This window comes from Anguilla anguilla, chromosome 8 (genome assembly GCF_013347855.1).
Source record: "Anguilla anguilla isolate fAngAng1 chromosome 8, fAngAng1.pri, whole genome shotgun sequence".
Taxonomy (NCBI): Eukaryota; Metazoa; Chordata; class Actinopteri; order Anguilliformes; family Anguillidae; genus Anguilla; species Anguilla anguilla.
Genome location: NC_049208.1, coordinates 31470028 through 31496198, shown reverse-complemented (window position 1 = coordinate 31496198; position 26171 = coordinate 31470028). Strand labels below are relative to the sequence as shown.

The 26171-nt window shown below is 39.2% G+C and overlaps 1 protein-coding gene across 3 annotated transcripts in view; it reads right to left on the bottom strand.

The window, feature by feature from the left end:
• Positions 1-26171, bottom strand: part of irx4b (iroquois homeobox 4b) — a 135098-nt gene that overhangs the window by 35976 nt on the left and 72951 nt on the right. The gene's annotated exons all lie outside the window — the stretch shown is intronic.

Sequence of the window (26171 nt, the reverse complement as noted above, 5' to 3'; positions counted from 1 at the left end):
ATTTATTCATTAAAATAGTTTGTTGTTTATTTCCTGTTGCAGGCATTGTGAGTGAAAACCTGAATATGAACAAATCTACATTTGATTCACAATGCCTACAATGGGAAATAAACATCAACATGACAAGGCCATTAGTCATAGCTGCCAACTAACATCTGACCAGAGGTGGAAAATCCAGGTCCAGAAAGTAAAAGTCCTCTACAGTATTTTGTTCCAGTCGCCTGGATTTGCTCATTAGCACAATTCTTCAGCCAGGAGGTAGAATTAAATAGTGAAATCAGCTGGCTGAGTCCATGGGTGGAGGAAGAAACACATGGCAGGACCTTTACCTTTCCACCTCTGCATTTGATCACTATATTAAATATGCCAAGATGACGACACATTTTGTTTCCTCACATTTTGGGCTGACCACTAAATGTTCAGAATTGCAGCCTACAAGGCAAAAAGTCATTTAGTCATTTAAAAGTCCCCAAAGATAAAAGTGATAATACCTCTCTCGATTTTGACCACGGTGCCCGTCTGAATTTTTCATGCAAATCCACACAGTAATCTACAACATTTACCCTTTTATCGCACAGAAAATCAAGCAAGGAAACTGTATGCAATCATGAAATTAAGAAAGTTGGTTTCTAAAGGATCACACACAATGATCACAAAGTGATTTACCTGTCTGGTCATGCTATTAGCAGATGGGAACTCAGTAGTGAAAGACAGTAGCGAGAGAACAAATTAACTATTACAGTGTGTGATGCAGGGCTGGGGGTGGCCACTGATCACATCACCAGACAGGGAACAGCCTCTTTTCATTGTGCAAAAACTCCAAAACAACAAGAATCTTCAATAAAACAAAGAAAATGCCAATTTGTCAAACAAACACTTGGAAATTAATAATAAAAAAACTCAAAAGGTTGCACCCACACACAGTACTTGCCCCTATCACTACTCCCCAAAGTTCTCCTCTCTTTAGGCCTGTGCGTCAGGTAACCAAATTGCAACCGTGCAGAATTTACCTAGTGATGTGCTTTTTATTCTTGGTTATGAAGTGACCTTTTGAAACTAAAATGGATTCATATTCATCAGGGTCAACTCACGTAATTTCATTATGGTCAAGCTGTGCTATCCCGGCAACGGCTTTGATATTTCTGTTAAGCAGGTTGTTTGTTTTAAGTGATTTTGTGTTAAAATACTTAACCTGATTCTGAGACATTTACACCTTGGTGTTGTGGCGTAAATACACTCATTATTTTTTTGCCACCAGTAGATGGAGTAGATGTTATATGAACATCCCAGTGTGTCTGCCTGTGAGCAGGATAGCAGAAAAAACACATGGGTCAGGTCTAAATCAGCACACTTCCCTAAAACTTGTATACTCAGTAGTACTTGTATACTCAATAGTAGGCAAGTGTGCTGATTCCAACATGGCCATGGGCTGCAGTGTATTAAAGTACGTAGTGACTTCATATGCTAAGAAACAGAGGGGTCCTTTCATTCCAAGCAGGCATTTAACATGGCCACCTGTAGGCAGGTTAAGTGTTCTGCCTGCAAGATTTAATAGTACAGGACAAAACCATGCTTGTAAAATATGCATTCTGCTTATTTAGTAGAAATGATGTACATCTTGTCGGTTTTAAAAACTACTCAAGAATCAGTTTCATTCAAGTAGTTAATTCAAGCCAGGGTAATTGTGGACTTTGTTTCAAGTTTGAGTGTGTTGGCATAGACAAACTTAAAAAAAACCCATTCCATCTTACAGTCTGACTATTTTTCAAGGAGATCATTACTGTACAGCTGCTACAGTAATTATGGACTGAAGGATAGTTCAGAGGTTAAGCACAAATATAAATGTTACCGGAGAAAAATATGTGTACTCTCAATAATAGCAAGCAAGAAATAAATCACAAAACTCTCACATATATAGACACACACACACAGATAGAAAGTTCCAGGTCTTTTTATTGAATAATGTGTGCACATACATTTTTTGTATTGTCTGAAATACAGAAGGACTATCTTACAGGTCATTAATACTAAAAGGATGTATGCATTTCAAACATACATATATCTTAATTTCAAAAAGTTCTTTCTTAGAATTTGTTAGTTTATAGTCATTGATTTAATAAATTATTTCTCGAAGTTAGCCACTTGACATTAGTAATTAAACTATCATTTACCTGTAGATAATATTTCAACATGAACTATCATGCTAAATCCTATACCAGATGTTCCCCATATTACTCTTGGACTGTTTTCAAAAGAAGTGTTGAGTTAACAGATTTGATCCACAGATACCTTCAACACCATTTGCATATAGCCCCCTCTTCACCCCCAGAAGATAAACCTTCATCCGCAAGCAAATGATAATTGATGATTCTATTTTGCCTCAGTGACTAATTATATTTTCGATTTCCAAGAGTCAGCCGTCTGTTATGAAGCACAACTTAGTTATCCCTTTGTCAATAAACCTAAAGTGAATTACAGGAACAAAATTCAATAAGCATTCATGGAAATCACATTCAACACTTAGGTGATAGTTTGAGTCACACACATGAAGTGAGCCTGAATTAAATCACAGGATACTGTGGAAATGCTGCAGCTCTCAAATAAATGTCAAGTATAACCTAACTGGCTTTAATATTGATGACTCTGTATCATTTTGGCTCTGCAATAAAAGGACCTGTGGCCTAATAGTCAAAATAAATTGTTGTAAAGATTTTTAGTGCCTTGCCCTTACACTGCAAGTCCATGATAGTAAAAACATATTATAAGATTTCAACTTAATATAGATATTTCTAGATGTATAAATACACCAATGATGAAATACTCAGTATACACTTTTGGAAAAGGACAAGGGGCAATTGTTTGGAGTGCCTCAGCTACAATATAAAATTACCTCAAAACTCATATGCATAAATGTATAAAGTACAATGTGTAAAGCACAATACAACTGAGGGGCAAAAACAAGGAGGCCTCTGATATTGCATATGTTATACATTAGCAAAAACATACTTTTTTCAAAGCAGGCTTAGCAGCACAATCTGTCTCCACTTGGGACTTATTAATAAGACTCCAGTTAACTAATACATGTTCCTAAATCCAAAAAATAATTGAAATAAAATAAAACCTTAACCTACCTTTACATTTGGTTACATTTAACATTCAAACTCCATGTAGTTTGTCTCTATTTTTAACACAATATTTGCCAGTTATCAATAGGTGTGAACTGAATTCCCCTCTTTGAGAACCAAATGAAAAGAGCAGCTTTTTCTGTGCCTTCAGAAAGAGGGCAGCCTTGTGTCAGCTATTGTCCCTGTTCCACAAGTAATTCCCCCACAGTACTGTGGTGTGACAAGGTATGTGGACATTAAAATGCTTAATAAACTCATAAAGCCACAAGTGAGACGGTCTGTTGATGTGTTTGAGTGGATTATCTCATACTAGACGTGTAATTTTACAATGTGCTATGTTAGCTTTCATAACCTGTGCATAACAGGGATGAGAAGTTGGACTGCTGAGATGCACACAGTTTAGCCAATTTAAGGTTTTCGGAAATTAGATTTAAAGTGCTTTGTGTAGTGCTATGTTACCATTCATAATAATGTGTACTTAGCTCATGCATGATACCTACAGTACATACTCAAAATGTGAACTGTACATTTAATGCTAATTATAAATGATAAGTGGCATGATTGCACTGTAGTTAGATAGGGCTTCAGCATTTAGACAGAACTATAGAAAATACACATGATAATAATAACACAAAATTCTTCTTTGACCACAAAATAAAAAAAGTTTGTCCCCATAATTCAGTGCCAGTCCTGTATATCCTCTTCATGTGAAAGGGAATGACAAAGACTAACACAGAGGCCATTCTCGGCCTCTTTCTTATAAACAAACTCATCTCTGAGAAACATGTCTGAAAGGGGCATGAAGGTGGTGCACCTCCGTTTGACTGAATAAATTATTTTCATTTTGCAAGGGGACGTGGGTAGCTGGGGGGGAAAGGGCAGGGGGGTAGGGGGTGGGGGGCTGTTGGCGTGTCACACGTGGGTGCTCTTCCTCTTGAGTGAAGGTTCTGCCCTCTGAGGTCTGTTTTCAGAACCATTATTGAAGCAGTCCAAATTTTAGTGAGGTCATGATCTTTTCCTGGCTCAATACAAGTCAATTTGTTAGCGGTGATATCATTTATTAAGCTGTAATATCCAGGTTGTTTGGGAAGAATGCTGACGGCAGGCCATTTCCCACTTTTAACCCCCTGGCACGGCCATCATCATCGTTACTTGGGTGAGGAATTCAGCTGTCAATCAACCAATTCAGAATTCAGCTTTTCCTCAACCAAATGTATGTATCCCTGAAAAAAAAACTGAATTAATGTTGACGGAAATTCTCTAAGAGGGTGGTAGTGGATTGATTCTGTGTGTGTGTGTGTGTGTTTCTGTGTTTGTGTGTGCGTGTGTGTGTGTGTGTGTGCATTTGTGAGAGTGTGTGTGTGTGTGTGTGTGTGTGTGTGTGTGTGTGAGCTCAAAATTAATGCTCACTTGACACTGCTGGCCTTAAAGAAAAACCAAAACCAGTGACACACATGCATGTGCGCACACACACACACACACACACACCCCTGAAGCGGTTGACATTTACCCTGGGTGGATAATTGAGGAATAACACTTGTGCTACAATTTAACGTGACCCCTGCCTTTAAAAGCCATTTGGTTCTCTCCCTGCTGAAAATGAGTGGCGACAGCACTGAGGAGCAAGATGGGATGCTATTGTGTATTGGGGAGGACTGGGGGGGAGGGAGCAGAGGTCAGATTATGGGGTACAGCAGACCATATGAGACAGAGAAGTTTATTATAACAATGGCAATCAATGTCAAGGGGAGGTTTCCTGTGTGAATCACTCTTGGGTGAGCAGTTTTTTAGATAGTCAAACAGTGACTAACGTGGTGAGGTACTGATATGTAATTAAAGTTAAAAAAAAATTTTTTTTAAATAAAATAAAATAAAATAAACATAATAATAATAAGCAGCTTTTCAAGTTCATAGATGATCTAAATTAACTTCCAAACTGTGTCTATAAATAAAAGAAAACATCACTTTTTGGTATATCTATCCATTATCTAACCTGCTTATTCCTGGTCAGGGACGCAGGGAGGGCTGGAGCCTATCCCAGCATGCATTGGGCACGATACAGCAATACACCCTGGACAGGATGCCAATAAACAGCCAATTGCAGTCATGTATTCTAGTTTCTTTGGACTTACATTTTAAAATCTTTCTCTTATTTTGTCATTCTTAAGCTGTTGAGGTGAAGCTCTTTGTCTGAGTGGCAACCCAGCTGATAAATGACCATAGACTGCCTGGCATACTTTATTAGAAAGTAATAACATTTTTTATAAGCACCTTTCATGTTGTTAGGTGCTTATAACTCCAAGGATACTGGCTGTCTTATGCTGATAAATGCATGGTTTACAGGCTGAGGAGTTATTTAGGGATGACCATAAATTTAAATCGCATGCATCTCCCCTCAACAGGGGATTGCTGTCACAGGACAGTAAATGACCAATGATGCAGCAAACAGCGTATCATTTATCATCTCCAACAGCTCCATGCGACTCAGTGTGTCACATAATAGGGAAATGATGCCAAATTCCATGGTCACAAAACATACTGCACAGTAACCCAACTTCCCCAGAACTAAGCCAATAATACGTACTTTCAAAATGATCAAAATACTGATTGTTAACACAGTCCCATTTTCTGAAATACAGGTTAAGACTCGAGAAGGGTTGAAATAGCATCATGGAGAATAAGTAGCATCCTGAAAATTCAGCTTTGTATTTCTTTTTTTTTAGGTTCTGTGGGTTTCACATAAATTGAACAATTTAATGTTGATGATCATTGTGAGAACTACTGTTATTCATTCGTTTGGTTTTTTACATGCTATCAGATATTATCTTTGTCTATTAACCTGTGTAGTATACCAAGGCGTTTGTTATACATGCACATACACACATATATAAGGCATTAATCAATCACTTGCCTCAATCTAAACTACAGCTATTAATCCACCCTAAGATTTGTTTTCTCTAGCCATTTTTCATTCAAAATGTTCTTACTTTTAGGATGAAAAATACTTCATTTCCAATTTCAGTGATCACCCAAAAACATGCAATTTGTAAATTAGTGAACTGCTGAATTCAAGCCTCAATCCAACATCATTCACATTCATATTATGCTCATTCATATTCGCCCAACTCCCCTTCCCTTAAGTGGCTTTTGTCGCTTGCCAGGCCGCCATTGTAAATAAGAATTTGTTCTTAATGACTTTCCTGTTGAAGATTTAAAAAATAAAAAACATATGAATAGCCTTTAATGTGCCTATACACACATACCAATACATTTACGCACACAGGATGGCTTGAGCATTACATTATTTAACTAGAATATTTATCTTTCTGAGGTGACTTGAAAAGCATAACATTGTAAGATCAATTTACAAAATGTTTTCATTTCTTCTTTATGCTAAATTATTCAGTCAAATACACAAATAGCATGGCACTGCCTTAAAGGTGATTTGCAACTAGTAGCCCTTTGCCAGTTTTCCCCACACCACAGTTATGCTACCAGCTGAGTTTTAATATGTTATGTGAATAGACACATTCAGACTGGCGGGGTCTTGTGGATAAAAGATATTTCTAAAATGGGCATCGCTACATTTTCTTAAAATTTATTTTTTATTTATTTATATTTAATGACTTTCTGGTGAACTCTAGCAGAAGGAACAAGTTGAATTAATACTCAGTCTCATGAACAAACACTAGCCTCACATTTGCTGTAAGCCTAGGCTCTAAGTTAATTAAAGGGAGAGATGTGGATCTCAGTGTTTTCAGTCTATATACCTAAAGTATGTTCATACACTACGTCATGTTTGTCTAACCTTTACTTGGACTCTACAGCCATGACGGTAATTAAAGCAAAACAGAATTAAGTTACAAGTGTCTAATAGAAAGCGGTGTGTACAGTAAAGCTCCAAACAGCACTGAGATTAGCACGTATTTTCATTCATTTAATTTTCATAAAGTCAAATTGTCTCAAAATCAATAGACAAATGATCCCTGTATGCCTGTTCAGTCGGATAAGACGTTAAACTACGCTTAAGCCAGCTTCCCTTCCTGAGGTCATGTTGTTCAGTAGTGTTTCCTGGAGGATCAGCTGATGGGATAAATGTTACCCCGTCCCATTCATTTAGAGGAACGGTTCGTCTCCTGTGAAAGTTGGTGGCCTACATGAATGACAAGACAGTGCTCTGGCTAAACATTCAGAGCGTTCAGAACTGACAAATGAGAGAGACTCTGAACCACGCTAGCTTGAAAATCTAAACTGCCTGTCTGGAAAGGAATGGGTAACTTCGTGCTCAAATATGGGGTCCTAGTTTAATCCACACTGCTGTTGTTGTTAATGCCAGGAATGTGCCCACAGAAATTGAGAAACATTTCAAAGATAGCACAAGGCTGCGCAAAAGATATCGCTTATCGTTCTACGAGTTTCACATTAAAAAACTGAAAAGCTTTTGCCCTAATGGGACCTGCCGACAACTATTTCCCCACCAGGTGAAAAAAAAACATTTAATAAATCCCTCAGCTAGGCACAATCTCACAAGGAAAATATTCTTTTCTCCGTCTATGCTAGCATGTCTGCGTTAAAGTATTAAACTTTCTTTGCTGGTCAGTCTTTTGACATTTGAAAGCAAGGGAAGAATCTGATGAAAGAAGCTGCAGGCCTCACGGTCCATGCCAGACACCGCCCGCGGCTCAGGCAGTCGATCAGGGCCGCAGTCAAACTGGCACCACGTGAGCTTGGCACACTCGGGTATGCAGCAGCTTGAACACACGGTGGTACAGCTGTGCCCGAGATATAAGAGACTAATGCTTCCTCTCCTGGTTCCCTGTGAGATAGAGGGTATGGGATAGGGTGTAGAAGTCTCTCCTTGGCACCAAATACCAGCAAAGGACATCATCTCAGAACTTAGTCCAACCAAAAGGACATCATCTCAGCACTAAGTGTCACTACAAGGACGTCTTATCGATACTTAATCTCATTAAAAGGACATCTCTTCTGCACTTAGCTTAGCTAAATAATTCCTTGACTGATCATGGGGATTGCTCATAGAACTGTATAACTAGAGAGAAGCCAGAGAAAGGCTACGGCGAGGCATGTAGTCTAATGTTAATAAAATATCTTGCCATTTTTTCTTGCTTTTGTTCATCTAGCGTGGTAAATAGCTGAGTGTCCACAAGTGTGTACAACACACAAAAAAACCCCACAAAGCTAATGATTTCTTGTATCATCAGAATACATGAGCTTGGAGGCATTCGTTTGAACTTGAACAGATAAGATGCTTCTGTTCACTTCAGAATTAATTCTGCTGCTGCTACCAGCAGCTCCATCATCAGTGAAGACAAGTGAGTGTGTACCTGTCACATCCAAACCATAACACCCCCACTACCATGTTTCACAGGTGAGGGGGGTTTCTTTGGATCTTGGGCAGTTCCTTTAGACCTCCACACTTTGCTCTTGCCATCACTCTGATACAAGTGAATCTTGGTCTCATCTGTCCACAAGACCTTTTCCCAAAAATCTGCAGGCTCTATTAGGCAGCTCTTAGCAAACTGTAATCTGGACATCCTGTTTTTGCAGCTAACTGGTAGTTTGCGTCTTACAGTGAAGCCACTGTAGTTCTGTTTGTGAAGTCTTCTGTGGACAGTAGGGGAGAGCAGGGCCAAATGTAATATGGTAAAAATTTTTACGGACTTTATATGTGGTTGCATCAAAAGTGAACAATGTATTGCAGGTTAAACATGCAGAATTACCCTCTCTTTGTCTCCAACGAACAGCAGATTTTGATAAATTATTTCAGAAATTGTCTGTTTTTCTATATGCAATTTTTTGTGAATGTGAATTTTTCTTTACCAGAAGTGTTTTTTGGCTACTGCATTGTGTGTGCAGTTTTGATATATACATGGCATGCTAGCTTGCTAGGATTGCTAGCTAGCTAAAGTGCAGTTTTTTCCCACAGGGTTAAGTGTAACATTTCACTCCTGGTATTTTCAGCCAGGTTGCTAGTGAATGGTATGTTCCAGAAATATAATTATGGTGTTATCATAGCCAAGAGCTGTAGGTTGTTTGTATTAAAAAACGATTAATCTAGCTCTAGTAATATTTGATTATTATTATTTTTTGTCAAATACGAAAACAGTTGATTCCCTCTCCCATAGCGTTTCTGATCTCAATTATCTTTTATCTTTAAAACTTTTGCTCCTGTTCTGTGCTTTCCCTTGCATTCAGTTTTATTTCATTTTTTCTTAAAGTACAAACTTGAGAGGAAGTCATTGTTTGTTCAGATTATGAATATCATTAAAACTGCTGTTTGTGTATCAGTTTGTTTTTGACTCAAGTTTTATGCTAAGTGTTCAATTTTCCTTCCATAATTTGCATTTAGCTGCATTTTAAGCATTATCGGGCGCTCTCACCCACAGCAGCTGGATATCTACTGAAGCAATTCAGGTTAAGTACCTTGCTCAAGCAGACACACAGCAGTGGGAATGCAACCGTCAACCTCACAGTCCCAGTTCCCAAACAATTATGCTAAGCAGCTGTCCATAATTTACAGCACCTGATTACATTAGAAGGTGTGTCTCACCAATGCAACATCTACCACAGACTCAGGACAGCATATACAAGCATTAGTTCTTCAAACATTTTTCCCCCCCAACAGCTGAGCTGCACGCTCATTGCTTTACAGGAGTCTGTTTCATGCGCAGGAGGCAGGGTGCAGGTACCAGTTCGGGCAGGTAGCCTACCAGTCTGACAATACCACAAATAATACTGAATATAACTTCCATCGAAACAAGTCAAGGAATAATTTTCTTGAGGGACCCACTGCTGCGCCCCATCAGAAATTTGAATCTGCAAACATTATAATTAAATCATTTTCTCTTCATTTAGGAACCCTTATCTACCATTTAACAAAGTGGGGGTGGGTGGGGTGAGAATAGGTTATCCCCTTTCAATCAGCCCGATGTTTCATGGGATGATCTGACGCAGTCGGAATTTGTGGCATCATCCCTGGCCTCCTCATCAGGTCTTAAAGGCAAATGGTGTGGCACGGCATGAACGTTTAGGCTTCCAAGAGAGGAAGAAAAAAACAACAACGTCTAAGCGCTGGAAAACCATCCCGGCCTTCGGCGTCCCGTTCTCTGCGCGCACGCGAGAGGAAGCGCCCGCAGGCGAGGATTTCCAGCCAACTGGACGCGTTTACCGCCGCGCCGACGTCGCGGAGCGGCCCCATTACTTATCAACTCAGCATCAATCATTAATCGGGCCGCCATTCATTATTCAGGGTTCCGTGCGGGGACGGGGCCGCGCGGTCCCACGGCGCTTCGGCGCCGCCGCCGGGAGCGCCCGCCCGCCCCGGCTTTTAAACCGCTCGTTTACTCTCCCTCCCGGCCATCGCTCCTGGGCCCGAGGAGACGCAGAGAGAGCCGTTTTAACCGCTTTAATGGACTGCGTCAAGCGGGGAACAGTCCCACAGTCCCACGGCTGCACTCGCCACTGTTTACAGTTCTACGGAAGGATTTAAAGAAAGGGCGCTCAAGTCATTCTTCTTTTTCTTTTTTGTTGCTTTACCCTCTACTAAAAATGAAATATTAAGCACAGGTACACTTTTTCCAGCTTTAATTCAACGCTGATTTGTCAGTGGCCTATTATTTCTATCAGGAAGCTGTATGGCTACCATATGACTACTATATCTGATGGCATAGTCTAGGCTACTGTTTCAAATATCATTAATTAGCTGGCTGTTATAATATTTACTGTAGCCGACAACCAAATACATGCTTAAGAGGTGATGGCAATATTAAAAAGAAAAGTGTTTCCTACAATAGCAATGGAATGTCTGCTCACTTGGGAACAGTGTTTTCCCCTCTTCTTGCATCATTTTTCCTCTCCTTTACTAATAAAGGGCTTATGGTTGTTTGAGTTTTTAACCTTGATGTACAACAATTATGTATGTTTGAGGTGCTCTTTGTACTAATCAGTATATCAGTATATATAAGTTGTCTGTAGGTATTCTGTTTTTGTGCTACCTTCTCAAAATGTAGCTTGACAGATAACTCTAGGACAGCAGGGTAGCAGTGCACTGTCTCGGTTAAACAATTAAATAAAAAAATATAAATTCTTATTACACTATTCCATTACTGCTACTACAAATAAGAAGGATAGAAGAAGAAAAATCATTTAAATTTGATGTATGTACTAATAAAGACAAATGTGTCAATTGATTTTTTTAAATAGTGCTTCTCTGTAATAAAACTGTATCAGGAAATAATGAACATAATTAACATGAAGGATATGTTGGAAGTACATATAGGATCTTAAGTTAACAAACGTGTGTCATATGGCTGGCATGTCACACATATGCCCTCCTCCTCTTTACTTCCATTAGCTTCTGATGACAGGCCATCCGCCAAGCTGCTGTCAGACGTAAAGCTGACATTTTCCCTCTCTCTAAATGGACCACTCCCGCAAACAGCAGGCTGGTTCTGCTGAAACAGGAGGATTAATGGGTATTTATATTTCATTCCGTTTCATGCCCACTGGAGAATCGTGCACCACTTGCAGATATTGAAACATATGTCAGCCCTATCCACTTACACATAATTCAATTTGACTTAAATGCGCGGATCCAATTTGATTTAAGTCCGACGGATCTTCTAAAAAGGCTTCGCTGACACGATGTGTTCGTCGGATAAACGGGACCCGGCGGAGTTATATTTCTGTGTCTCCGTCTTTTACGCTTCTAAAGGAGAGGGATAATTGTGGACGGAATGCCTGTTACAGTGTGAATGGAGCGGGGCAAAGATCGTGTCACTGTGGAGCACTCAACAAATTTGCACGCGCTGCCGTTTCATTTTAGTGACTTCAAGCCGCGGTCCTGTGTGCTCTGCTCCCTCTCCCATGCCATAAGAAAGGATAATATTCTACTAGAAATGTAACCACTGAAGGACCAAGTAAATAACTAAAACTCGAGATTAAACTTGAGATGCAACGAAACATGTATCAATAAACTCATTTATGATATAATGTATAAGTCTCTTTACCGAAGAAGGCTATTCATTACCACAAAAAGTCCCATCTATGATTTGTTTCCTCCATTTGCCTAATGAGAAATATTGCCCTTTTACTCTTGGTTTTATATAACTGTTTTGAACACAATCATTTTTCTGTTGATTCAAGCAGGGATGCCAATCTTTACAGTATCACCATTACGGCCTATTTTACAAAGCACCAATACCAGCAGATTTACAGTATGTCTCTACTCACCACCATGAACAACTTTATCTATCAACACTACCACCTGTTTTACCAACCTCCATTATACCTGTCTCCATTACCACCTGTTTTACCAACCTCTATTATAACCTCCTGTCTCCATTACCACCTACTGTACTTTATCTACGACTGTTACTGCTGGCTTTATATACCACAATTGGCAGTTTAATTCATATAATTTTGATCAATACTTTTATTAATGACTCTAATCCTTTAGTGCCCTTGGCTACAGGAACATTAAGGCACACAATCACCTGTGTTCAGGCACTAATGAGAAAAGCAGAAAGGGGACCTGTTGTGTTCAAAAGGAACAACCTAGGAACTAAAGGGAAATCCCTTATAGTCAATACAAACCTTGACAGTTATAACCTATAAAATTTGAACTGTCGGATTTAAAATTCATGTTTATCCATATCCTTTCTTTAAAGAAATTCCCCATTGTTTTTGTAATTGTGTGAGATTGCCATACAGAGACTTGAAAATAAAATAAAATGTTATTACACCTGTGAAATACTGGCCGTTAATTTCATTATAAAATTTGTATGTTTTGCTAACTAGCACCAGCGTATTTAATCTGTGTTATTCCGCATTGTGCTCCAGGATTACTGCACCAGAATGAGGCCGTGTTCCGCACCCTGTGAGGCTCCTGCTGGATCTCTCAGAAACTTGTTACAGAAGCGTCCTCTGTGCCTGTACAGAGCCCGGGGCAGATGGCTCCCCCTCCCCACCTCCTACTGGCAGTGAGGGATGGAGCATCTCAGGCCTGTCTGAGCCATGCTGGGGGCGTGATAAAGGGTGTCCAGGTTCTACACCGGGGACTGACCTCTGAACCAGCTCTGAACAAATAAACACACACCAGCACACATGAACACACCAGCACACGCACACACACACATACACGCACACACATGCACACACATACACATGAACACACCAGCACACGCACACACACACATACACGCACACACATGCACACACATACACATGCACACACATACACATGTACACACATACACATGAACACACAAGCGCACACACACACACACACACACACGAGCACACATGAACACACCAGCACACGCACACACACACGCACACATACACATGCACACACATACACATGTACACACATACACAGGAACACACAAGCGCATACACACACACACACACGAGCACACATGAACACACCAGCACACGGACACGCACACGCACACATACACATGCACACACATGCGCACGCACACACACACACACACACACGAGCACACACCAGCGCACACACACGCATACACATGCACACACATGCGCACACACACGCACACACACAAGCACACATAAACACACCAGCACACGCACACACCAGCGCACACACACGCATACACATGCACACACACGCACACACACACACACACACATCTACACACGCACATGCACACATACACATACACATGCACACACATACACATGAACACACATGTGCGCACACACACACACACATCTACACACGCACACACACACATACACATGCACACACATACACATGAACACATATGCGCACACACACACACACGCACACACACACACACGAACACACATAAACACACCAGCACACGCACACACACACACACACGAACACACATAAACACACCAGTGCACGCACACACCAGCGCACACGCACGCATACACATGCACACACACACACACACACACAAATGAACACACATGTGCACACACGCAAACACACCAGCACACACACATCTACACACACACGCACACACATATGCACACACATACGCACACCTACACACACACACACACAAACACGCATGTGCGCACACACACACACGCACGTGCACACACACATACAGACACAGACACACACACACCTACACACACGCATGCACACACAGAAGCAAATACAGAGGCAATAATCTGGCTGATTACTTACTTTTGCGCAAGTACTGTTTATGAATATGTGAATTTGTTATTTAGAAGGTAGTAAAGAGTGACAGATTGTGTTTTTGTTGCATGCTTTGTTTTGCTTAGTTTTTTTCATGGATAATTGTAAAATTATGGTTTAAAGTATCAAGCGAATCTGGGAAAGTTACACTAGATCTCTAAGTGGATAATTAGGACCGACTACAAATCTCTTCATCACTTAAAATCTATAAGTTTATTTTGATATTGCATTTTATGTTGATGTCATAGCCTATATATGTTGTAATTTACCTGGAAGTAAATGGATTTATAGAGCTTTTAACATTTGACATTTTGTGACGATTTGCATATTTTAAAACATTCATAATTTTTAAAACATTAAAAATATTTGTTCGGAATTCTGTTTCATGAAAGAAATGGGGCTGACACATCACAGATTATAATTAAACATGACATAACCAATGGGTAATTACCATGTTTGTATTACATGTCCATTTTTAAAGCAGCGTATAATACAGAGTACATAACTTAGTCAAACAACACTTTTTACAGTGTTTATTCAAAATATAAATTATTAAAGTAGTTTTATAAGGTTATCACAAGTGTCATTGACTTACTCTCCCATGTGACCACAATTAAAAGCAATCCCCTAGTGTTTACAAATGGAACTCCTCAACTTTTTTCCTCCATTATAAAAAAAAAAATGTTATTCCCTGAGTGGGAACAAGAAATTTACTCTGAGCTAAGAGCCAAGAATGCCTTTCAGGACAATTATCTTTCAGTCACCCCTCTGAGGAATATCCATCTTATTTAATTTAATCACCGCTTGCTTAGGCCCCGAGATTGCAATTCATTAAAGCCACTCAAAAATTCAGCACAGCTGTTTTCAGCCGCTTTGAAGACGGTGTGGAGAGAGACAGGCAATTTGATCCCAGGCAACGCTCGGCTGAGCCCAGAGTCATTCAGACGCCTCATAATACCTCCCCTTCCAACGCACACGTACATGCACACGCATACACACACAGACCCACCTAGAAATACACACAGGCGGTCACAGAAACACAAACAGACACGTACTATACAGTTCACATGCATATGCACGACTGCCTACACACATACACGCGCACGCATTCACACACACGTACACACACACGCACATGGATAAACACGCACGGATACATAATACAGGTTTCTATTACAGGAGAATGAATGCCTTCACTAAACAAACATCTGTATGGCAACGTGGCTGAACTTCAGTATGCAATAGCTGAGGGCAGAAAATGAAATATGAGGTGGTCATACTGTATATAGGGTCTTCAAGCCTTAAATTATGTGAACAACCTATTTTATTAATAATTAGTTGACTGGTCAAATCGAATGGTAATCCTTTGGCGTAGAGCAAACCATGGGCCCCAGATCCCAAAGATGCCTTGAACTGCAGCCCCAAAGCTGCCTATTGCAAAATATTTCAGTATAGGTGACACATTTTTATAAATAAATAAATAAATAAATAAATATTTTAATTGCTCAGACTTCTGCATGCAGTGGACTGAACCTCCTGCCAACACAATGTGTAGGAAACATTTCCGTTAAAAGCTTGTCAGGATTACTTAGTGGCGACACCTAACTGTCACATTTTTGCCTGTCTTTGTCACCAGTGCGGTAGAAATGCATGGACTTCATTGTACAGGATGCCTTACACAAATCAACGTGACAGGGATAAGCTTAAGAGAGAAGGAATTTTTGCAAACAAACAAAACTGAGAATTTTTTTTACTGCTCCAATGCCCCACATAGCCAGATGGGATTATGCAGATATCTTCCCCAGCATTCAAGGTGAGAAACGCAATGAGTAAGCAGTCTTCTTTAACCTTCCTCTCACTCAACAGCCACAGAGCACATTTGCATCTTTCACATTTGAATGTCATACTCTAGAAGAATCTCATTCAGTTTCCCCAATTATGCTACTGGAGTGTGTCATCTGCTTTTGAAAAAAAAAAATGGTCGCAGTTTTGAAATACTTTCTAGTCAAATGATTGTGTGATTAGCATTAAACATTTTAAACAAGTCAAACTTGGTTCACAATATTTACTGAATACTCTTTATAACCAGTAGGACATTTGGAAAATATATTTAATTTTATAACCTCTAGAAAACAATTATTGAAATATTACAGTGAAAAGAAATGTATAATTACCAGATTAGTCAATGGCAGTCCCTACAGCCTAGGATAATTTGTGCATCTGAGAAATAGCAACGGAACCAAGAACGCAATTTATTAATCTCATTTGATTTGCTTTCGAGGGAATTCAGAATCGCGAGCCACATTTTACGAGGACTGGAATGATAACCGTTGTGAGAGAGTCGATCTGCGAGAGCTTTCGTCAAAAGCATACGGTCATAACCTAGGCTTGCTGGCTATGATTGGTCGGGTATATTCAGCGTTATAAACCAAGGCGCTTCCTTTCAGCCACCGTATGTAATCTTCTCGCCGCCGCCTCCGTTTCTTTTTCACACCATATGAGTGACAGATGTAGATGACGTAGACTATCACCGTGTCACTGCAACCCACAGCGTGTCGCGCGCTCAAATCGCTAAACCCGAACGATGGCCTCTCAGCTGGCTAATTGAGGTGCCTCGTATTGCAAGGCAAAATATTTGATGAGGCAGAAAATAATGATTAATGAATTAATTGCTTATGTTTATGATCCTCACATTTCTCAATTTGGGAGAACAACACTAGCCCGTAATATAAACCTGTGTCTAAGCAGGGATGCACGGTGATTAAATGCAAACAGGGAATCTTAGTGAATATCACTCTATGCAAAACATAAATATATGGGGTTTAATCTATTAAATGCGCACTGAAATAATTGCTGAACACTTTTCAGTTGGGGGCTAATTTTGTCAGGAAAAAGGGTGATGCAGTGCATTTTTACATAATGAATTTACACTTGCTCTAGAAGGGGTAACATGACATTTTATCCATTTTCATAGCTGACTAGTAGAAAATGAGTAAGCTATTAGAAAGATTTGAGCTTAGGAGTGTAAATACATCTATGAAAAATATATCAGGAGGGGGCAGTGATGAACTTCTGATGTTCGCCTCTGTTCTTTTTTTTTTACATATGAAATCAATTTGATTGGCTCAATGGATGTTTCAGCTGAAGTCAATACGTAACAATGTTACAGGCAGGGAAATGGCCTTGTACACATGGTGAAATAACAATAAGGACCATTTTTCAAAGACAGGTGGCCTTTTCAGTTGCTTTCCATCCACCTTATTTCTCTCTCTTCGCAAGTGTGCGTGTGTACGTGTGTGCGAGCGTGAGTGTGTGTGTGCGAGTGTGCGTGCGTGAGTGCGTGTGTGTGTGCGAGTGTGCGTGCGTGAGTGTGTGCGAGTGTGCGTGCGTGAGTGCGTGTGCGTGTGTGTGTGTGTGTGTGCGTCTAATAATTGCTTTAGGATCCTCTGAGTCCAGTCCACTTTTCAATTCAAGGCTTCAGATGAATAATTGGATTTCCTGCAGACGTGCTGAGCTACGTTGCCCTCTGTGTCTTGCCTGGTCCTCAGGGCACACACACAGCATTATTTCAAACAGCCCCTTGAAATAGTAGTTGTGGGCTTATCAATGTGCATGAACACTTTCATCCTGTTTAAAGAAATTACCGCATAATAATAATGAAACATGCGTACAAAAGACATAGCTACAATATACACCAGCCAGTTTAAATGTGTTTCTTAATGTTGCTGGCATTTTATTGTCATTGTCATTTCTTACTGTTTCATATATTTATATTTAATTTACAAGGTACCACACAACATAAGAACATATTACAAACAACAAAAGATTAAAAGCAATTTTGCAATTTGTGACATAATGTTTAGGCCTGCCTTACTGCATGGATATCCAAATTATTTAAAAATAAATATATGAAAATTCACATCAGCAAACTTAATGCAAACGTGATGTGATACAAATACTGCTTATCTCAATTAGCATATCATGATATATCCTGAAACAAAAGCCAAAAACTAAGAAAGAACAGTGTCAGCAGCTGTTCGAGACAAGTCAAAGGAGGAAACATTTTAATGAAGCAAAATTCTGCATGTGATGTTTCTGATATGCCCACGTTGTCTAATTGGACAACACAACTGTATAAGGACATTTAATTTTGAATTAAAATAGAAATGTTGAAAGTATAGCAGATACATAACATAACATAACATCTTATACTCCTATTGATACCTATAATTCCAAAACAGAAATGTTCAAATAGATTAGGCTAAATTGCAAAATACTAAATTAAAGATTATATATACGGTCAGGTGTTTAAGTAATCAATGTGGCATGGGTATAGCATAAATGAGTATAGCAAAACGTGATATGATACGAAGGCAAGAGAGGAATCAGAAGTATACAGTATCCGTTGTTCTAACATCTGAGCGAAAAAGCTGATGTTGAAAATAAATTGCTGTCATAAAAGGATTTGAACATATGCAAATTAAGACGAGCAGTAGTCTTCGCCTGAAATGCGCTTCATTATAAAACCCGGATTCGTCTTAAAAGCAGAGCGGACAACTAGCTTTTTTCAAAGCAATTGTGACACCTGCCTGTGGACCAAGGAAATAAAACGTAGAAAGCACCTATGCCAAAGAATTAGGCATCAAATCATTAAATGCAATATTTTATTTTCCCCAATAACCAAATAATAATAATTATTATTATTATTATTATCATTACTGTTGTTGTTGTTGTTTTTGTAGTTGTTGCAGCTGTTGTTATTATTAACTTATTTTTTGGTTTATTTTATAGTAATTCTTGAAAAACACAGATACCACAAAAAAGTAATAAAAAGCAGTAATACAGGCCTATATAGGGTATTTTTGTCAAGTTAACAAATTTAGGGTTTGCCGAAACATTTTTTCTTTTTTTGGCAGAATGATGGGAAGTATTATTAGGTTATGCTGTAGTAATTTAACAACGATAACTGTTTCAATTTTCTTCAAGTGCCCGACACGTTTCAGTAAGCAACATGAAAAATTGGCAGAATAGTTTCATTATACTGATGTCTTGAAGAAAAAGCTACAAAGTTTCAACACATCGATTTAATGAAAAAACGTTTTCCCCACAGAATTTGTTGGAAAGTCATATATAAGCAGAAGGATTTATTTCAGTTTATAATTTTATCTTTATTATGTCCAAGCACAAGCACACACACACACTTGCAGTGCGAGAGAGAGAGAGAGAGAGAGAGAGAGAAAGAGAGAGAGATTACTTACATTAAAGTGAAAATTTATTTTAGAGCTGGCTGTATAGGCTAACGAAAATATTTTCAGTGGAAGCAGCGGTTAATCATTATAAATATCGATGCAAATATGGTCGGTGGTACTTTATCATGGGGGTACAACAGCATCTAAACAATCTGTGTCCGCAGTAACCACTTCTATTTCATATACAGATCCAATAAAATATAAGGCCAACTTTTCAGTAGATTGCTTTGACGAAAGACAAAGTTTATACACCTTCATCTCCAATTAAGTCTCAGATTATCTATGTCAACAACCTGAGGACCAACCCATCTTCAACATTCGACGAGGTTACAGTCAAAGCTTAAAAATAGCTAATATTGGTCTCGTGAAGGCATAATGAACGGAGAGGCATGAAAAACAGGCCGTTCCCAGTTTAAATGGGCATGGTGAACCGAGCAAACCGAAGATGTCGCTTACAATGTGGTCGATGATATCACACTTGAATGGCCATTTTGCTTCCTGCGCCTTCCTTCGGGTCCTAGGTGGCAATTTCCACGAACTGTCATAGTTTCGGCTTGGTGACATGGAAATTTCCCTTTGTTAGTTGTCGGAGTCGAGCTGGTTGGGATTCCGGGGGGCTTCCACGGCTTTAGTAGGTGATGATGTCACAAGAGTCATGCTTCCTCCTCTTCTGGCACGTGAGCTTCGAAAACTGTATCCAGATGTCTACGACTGACACTTGCCTCGTCTGTTTAAGGTAGTGTGTTTGAGTTTCAACGCGCACGCAAATACCTTTAAGAAAACAAATATCTACTTGAAATAATTATGACTATCATTATCTAAATAATAATCAGTATCATCATTGCTAGCAGAGGATGGAGAATATTTTTTTCAGTCTTCTCCTTGCATTGGCATACCAGGTCGAGCCGTCCGTTAGGGTCATCATGGAGACGAAAGCATGATCTTTTTTCCTTCGGTGTGACTGCGGTTTGTGAGGTGCTCCTGCTGTCAAAATATCAGAGTAGGCCTAGTTGTTGCATCTTAAGCCAAGCTATTTCTGTAAGATGGGTCGGTCAGCTCGTAGGGGTATCGCTATCTGAGACTTATGAAAAGATAGCACCGAATCGATCCTGCCTATCATCTACACAGTAACATGTTCAGTGTTAATTCAAGTCTGGCAGTGTTAATTCAATGCTTAATTCAATTCAACGTGCGTGCGTGTGTGTCGATGCGCATGCGAAGCTTTGTGTGCGTGTCCCTAAAATCCTACAATGAGGATAATTTATTGAGGAATCGAGCTATGTTCATGTTCTGTTTTTTTACAGAAAATTATTAATATAAAAGACATAAGACATAAGAAAATACATAAGAAGACATAAGAAAATACAGTCGGAAATAGAGGAAATGTAAATGTCACGTTAACAAAAATGGGTCATTTTAATTTTGTGTAACATTTATCAATATTTTCACAGTATTTAAGCATGCTTAAAAGCAGCACATCAAGTAATTCGTTTAAAATCGGATTGGTCTTTAATGATAGGTACAAATTTTTTTTAACACTACATTTTAAAACGAGACTTCTCAACTTTAAATATCAGCAAATATTACAAATAAAATAGAACTAATTGGCTAAATAAAAAATAATGAAGTTAACTACGTAAATAAATGTAGAAATACACAATGACAACAATTACAATAATAACAACGCAATGAAAACGGTTTACTTAAATTAGCCTAGCTGACTCATTACTGTATTACTCACTGTACATCTGTCTGTCTGTATGTGTGTGTGTGCGTGTGTGTGTTTACCGTGTGAAGGGAATCCCGTGGCGAAGTAGCCTACGCTGAGTACCACAACAAGCTCGACAAATCAGTGCAGTGGGCTGTGACAGCAGCCGATCCAGGGAAGCAACTGGCTGGGCTGTCCGAAAAGCTAGCCGACTCCTTGCTCCTTCAGGCGGTTATCGCTGGGAACTCTTGTGGTCAAAAATCTACACGCGACGGGCCCGAAGTCTGACAGAGGTAACCCTGAGGGTAACATGCACGTCTCGAAGAACGTTAAAACGCGAAAGCATTCAGACCGAAAAGTAATCATTTTACAGCGATGCAAATATAAACTGCTCAGATGTCAACATTTGCTTGTATGGAGGCAATATTTGGAATCCCTTGTATCTGATCATTTTAGTTGTAAGAAAAATGACTCTCAGAGGGAGTAGTCGAACGGCAACTGTTACTCCAGATTATCCAACGTAAGTAAATATCCCCCGCTCCCTCCCCAAGAAATGAAACTCAGCTATCAAACTGATGACAGCGGAAAAGGCAGTTGTTGGCAAACTACCATTTTCACCTCGTCCGCATGTTTCCATTTATAATAATAATAATAATAATAATAATACTGGTTGGTAGTTGTAGCAGCAGTAGAAATAGTAGTGTAGTATATTAGTAGTACCAGTAATATTATCAGTTTCTGGGAATGAAAATAATGTGTCAGTTTATTAAATGCATTTAAAACCATTTCTAATTCCATGTTTAAATTCCATATTAAAATTGATCAACCATTGCCTGTGTTGCATATTAGAATAACAAAAGCCAAACTATTTGTGTTTGCCAACAACAACAATAATAATAATGATAATAATAACAATAAAGCTTATAATTTTAATGTCTAAAAAATTATAGATAAATTTGTTTTATTATTGTTAGTCTCTTAAAACAATAACCTACTTCTGTTAAACTTGCATTATGGCAGGGAAACGTAGTGCCATCAATGGCCTGTGGGAGGTGTTATCTGGCTTCCATACACAGACATTTTTATTTCTTCAGGATCATATCTACTGTAGCCACCTCGGGGGGTTTCACACACCACAACACTTTCAGCCTCATGGGAGTTCTAATAATACAGACCCCTAGCAAAGTGCTTTTGTCATCCCCAGAGAAAGGCCCGGCTTCAGAGTCTAACTGAAGCGTGCGTCTGGAGCTCTTGTCCAAGGCCTACGGGCATGTTATGCAAGCACCCACACTTCATTATGGCATTTTGACCAAATTTGGATCCCTCACTGTTATCCTAAATTGACTTGTTTCCCCCCCCTTTCACATAAGCCTTATTTGGTCTTAAACAAAACAACGATGACATTTACAGTGCTCAAAAATAACACGCGCGTTTGCCTGTGGCAACAGGTCTGTCGCCGTTGGCTGGAGCGCACGCCACGAGCCCCTGGCACGGCCTGCCAAACATTCAGCTTATGCAGATTCCATCACTGCCAAATCAAGATAATGTACCCGACCCTCAGTCACATCAGACCTTCGCCCTGGAACCCCCACCCCTGATGGACTTCCTCTGCGCCCCCTCACGTCACCTCTCTGTGCCCCGAGCGCAGCGGTAAAGTGCCGTGTGCAGTAGTCCATGACACAAGGGGATTACTGTACGGCGGGAGCTCCGGCTCCTGCTCGCGGTGAGATACACTCGCTGGAGGCACCTGTGATGAGAGCTGAGCCAGATCCTGCTGTGTTCCCCTGTCACGTCCCAGTAACAGGTCTGGTGAGGAGGAAATCGGCTCTAACGTAGCCAAAGAGAACCGGCCCTTCATTTACTGTATCGTGTCAACCTTGGTTCAGTTTGTGAGGGAGGAACACCGTGCCATAAAATGTAAAATTGCCATAAATGTGGATAAGAGGGAGAAAGAGACGTATAAGAATGCTTCTGTAAAAAATACAACATGCTAAATATTTCTTTGTGGACAGCACAAGTGAATGAAGGCAGTAATTTATGGTTTCTGTGTGGTGATATCGGTAAAATAACAGCATGACTTCTGATAGAATAAATTAATGCACAATGATTATTATTATTATTATTATTATTATTATTAGACTATGACAAAGTATTGCCATTCAGTGTGGAATACAGAACCAATGCTTTAGTGGGTGGTCTAATGGAACACAGTTTCTACAGCTTGGATACTTGGCCCTGACATTGAACAATTCAGAAAGAATGTTTATCTCACATTTTCAGTAAATTGTATGCAGAGCTGAGCATTGTTGTAATTAATGTTCTATAATACTAACAGAACATCATGGATAGGTTACTTATTGAACTTTTTCAAACTAAATTTAAAGCTTATCTATGGCTGCTGTATGTCTGATAAACAGAAGGGCTTTTTGTACATACATTGCTATTATTAACTACAATATCCATGATGGATGTCATCTGTCTAGCTGGAGGAAACTGCTATTGATTTTTAATATTTTCTCCAAACTCATTTTCTTTCAGATACACTTTCTGTAAGAAAGCTCATCTCTCTGCAGAAAAGGGATTATTTTACCATTGTCTTTTCATGAGGTAAACTGCCCAGCAGTTGTTAATGGCTCAATGGCATACTTTGATTTTATTTTCTTTGAACCTTACGAATGAATATTGATTTAATTTTTTAAGCCCTTGAAACAAAACCTCAGAAATGACAGTTTTATTGATTCATTTCTGCAGGGTATAATGTTTTTCTTATTTTCATTTGTTAACCTTTTCTATTGTTAGCGTCCACTTCAAGTGGGAAAGGACACGTTGTAATTTCCCTCAGACATAGTTAAAGACAGCAGCATTAGACCTGGTGCCCAAACTATACATGATTCTTGACCCAATAAGCATGCACTTGTACATAAAATGGCAGTTCCCAGGTTAGGAAGAAATGTACATTAAATGCAGGGCAATGTCTCTTTGTGAGGACCACGGTTTTCTTTTCTTTCTTAAATGGGTCTGACCAAACAGGTCAATACATTTATTTGATGCAAAGTATGCAGCAAAATTATAACTACCATTACGTGAAACTTGTCATATAGTTTCTGGCCAAGGTTGTAATTTAATGATTTAAAAAAAAACAAAACATATGGGGTCAAAACACCAAATTAAATTCTGGTCTTCATGTTCCGACTTCACTTGTTGCCTTTTCCAGTTATCAGGGCCTTTTAGATATCATCTTGAAAGGGCAATTGACCTTCAAGGAGCTGGAGACCTTGAAGTAGTCTGTAGTCTTTCTAGACCACAATGACAGGAAACCCATGTGGATTCACCCTTCCTCTTGTCTCTGGGCTGAAATTGTAATTAATAATAAGATGATATGATTCTGGAGAAAGGGCAGATAATTTCCATTTGAAGACACAAGGCCTTCTCCTATAATCTTTATCGACCTATATTCTATGGGGCACTTGCTCGACTGACTTCTTAAGTGCAGCACACAGTCATCTTTTTAGTTGATATTTTTTCTTGCAACTTATTATTTCACACTGTTGCTGGCTGGTACATTGCTGACTATGCATAACCAGATTTAAGATTTCCAGCATGATGAGTTTGCTCTTGAAAACAAACAGTTTATTTATAAGCTCCAGCAAGAGATTCATTTTCCATGTTGTTTAAGTTAAAATATATTTACACAGGGTGGCACACTTTCTATGAAGTGCGCATTAGATTGGAAAAGCTTATGAGCAATTCACCATTGTTAACTGTGCAATTCTACTGTGCCATTATTCATGGTTGTTTACTGAATGTTTTGAGCAATGTTGACAAGGTGAGACCTGAAGGGGGGAATATACGGTACACTCTTCCTCCCCACCCCGAGAACAGTGATTAAACAACTTCAAAGTTAGTCTGGTTTATGTTTAGAATAGATCCTTTTTTCAGTTTTTAGAGTTTATATTTTTCTATATTTCTGTGAGCAGAGGGTATGTTTGTGACTAGACAATCAATTCTAAGCTGTTATTTCTTTCTTTTGATTGTAGGCATGATACAGCTGAGAACAGGTGGACATTTTTTGCGCTACTACTTTTGTCTGCTCTGCAACACTGCCTGTGATGTACAGTAAGCATGCTTATTTAAAGCAAAATCATTGGTTTTACAGTCATTTCCATTAAGAATGTGGTCCAATGAGCCACAAAATTCATGCTTCATGTTGGTAAGGATTCTAGACCAGTGTTTGTATATCAGATCGACATTAATTATTTGTGTACATAAGGCTAAGTGGGGCCTACCAACTAAATACTGATATGTACTGATACTGATTTATACTGATAAAACCTGCCTGATTATGTCCAAATTTAAACCTGTATATTTACTTCGAAAACAATCATTCAGCTACTCATTTTAAAATGGTTTCATCGTATGATTTTCACCTTCAGCTCACAAATATGATAATTTCCTGTACTTCCTTAATTTCCTGATAAATCAGCTTCATCTGGCCTTTTTCAGGTTGCCATCTTAAGAATGATAAACAAAAACATCATACATAATACTCATGTCACACAACTGTGTGTGTGTGTGTGTGAGTGAAAGATACATTTTCTACGTATAGATAGATATTGGAAAATTTCAAATTTCTTGTTCCTTTTATATTACATTCTTCATATAAAGTACAAAAAAGTCCGTGCTTATGTTTCAGAATTAATTGGCTGTTTCAGAACTGTCTGCACCCGTATCATCTCATATGCAGTATTGATGATACCGGATGGACATCTGTCAGAATAACAACAGCGGGAGATGAACACACGCTCGCCTCCCACAGTCTAATTCAGCCACACCGTTTGCCTCAGCAACTGTGTTTACAGACCAGATCA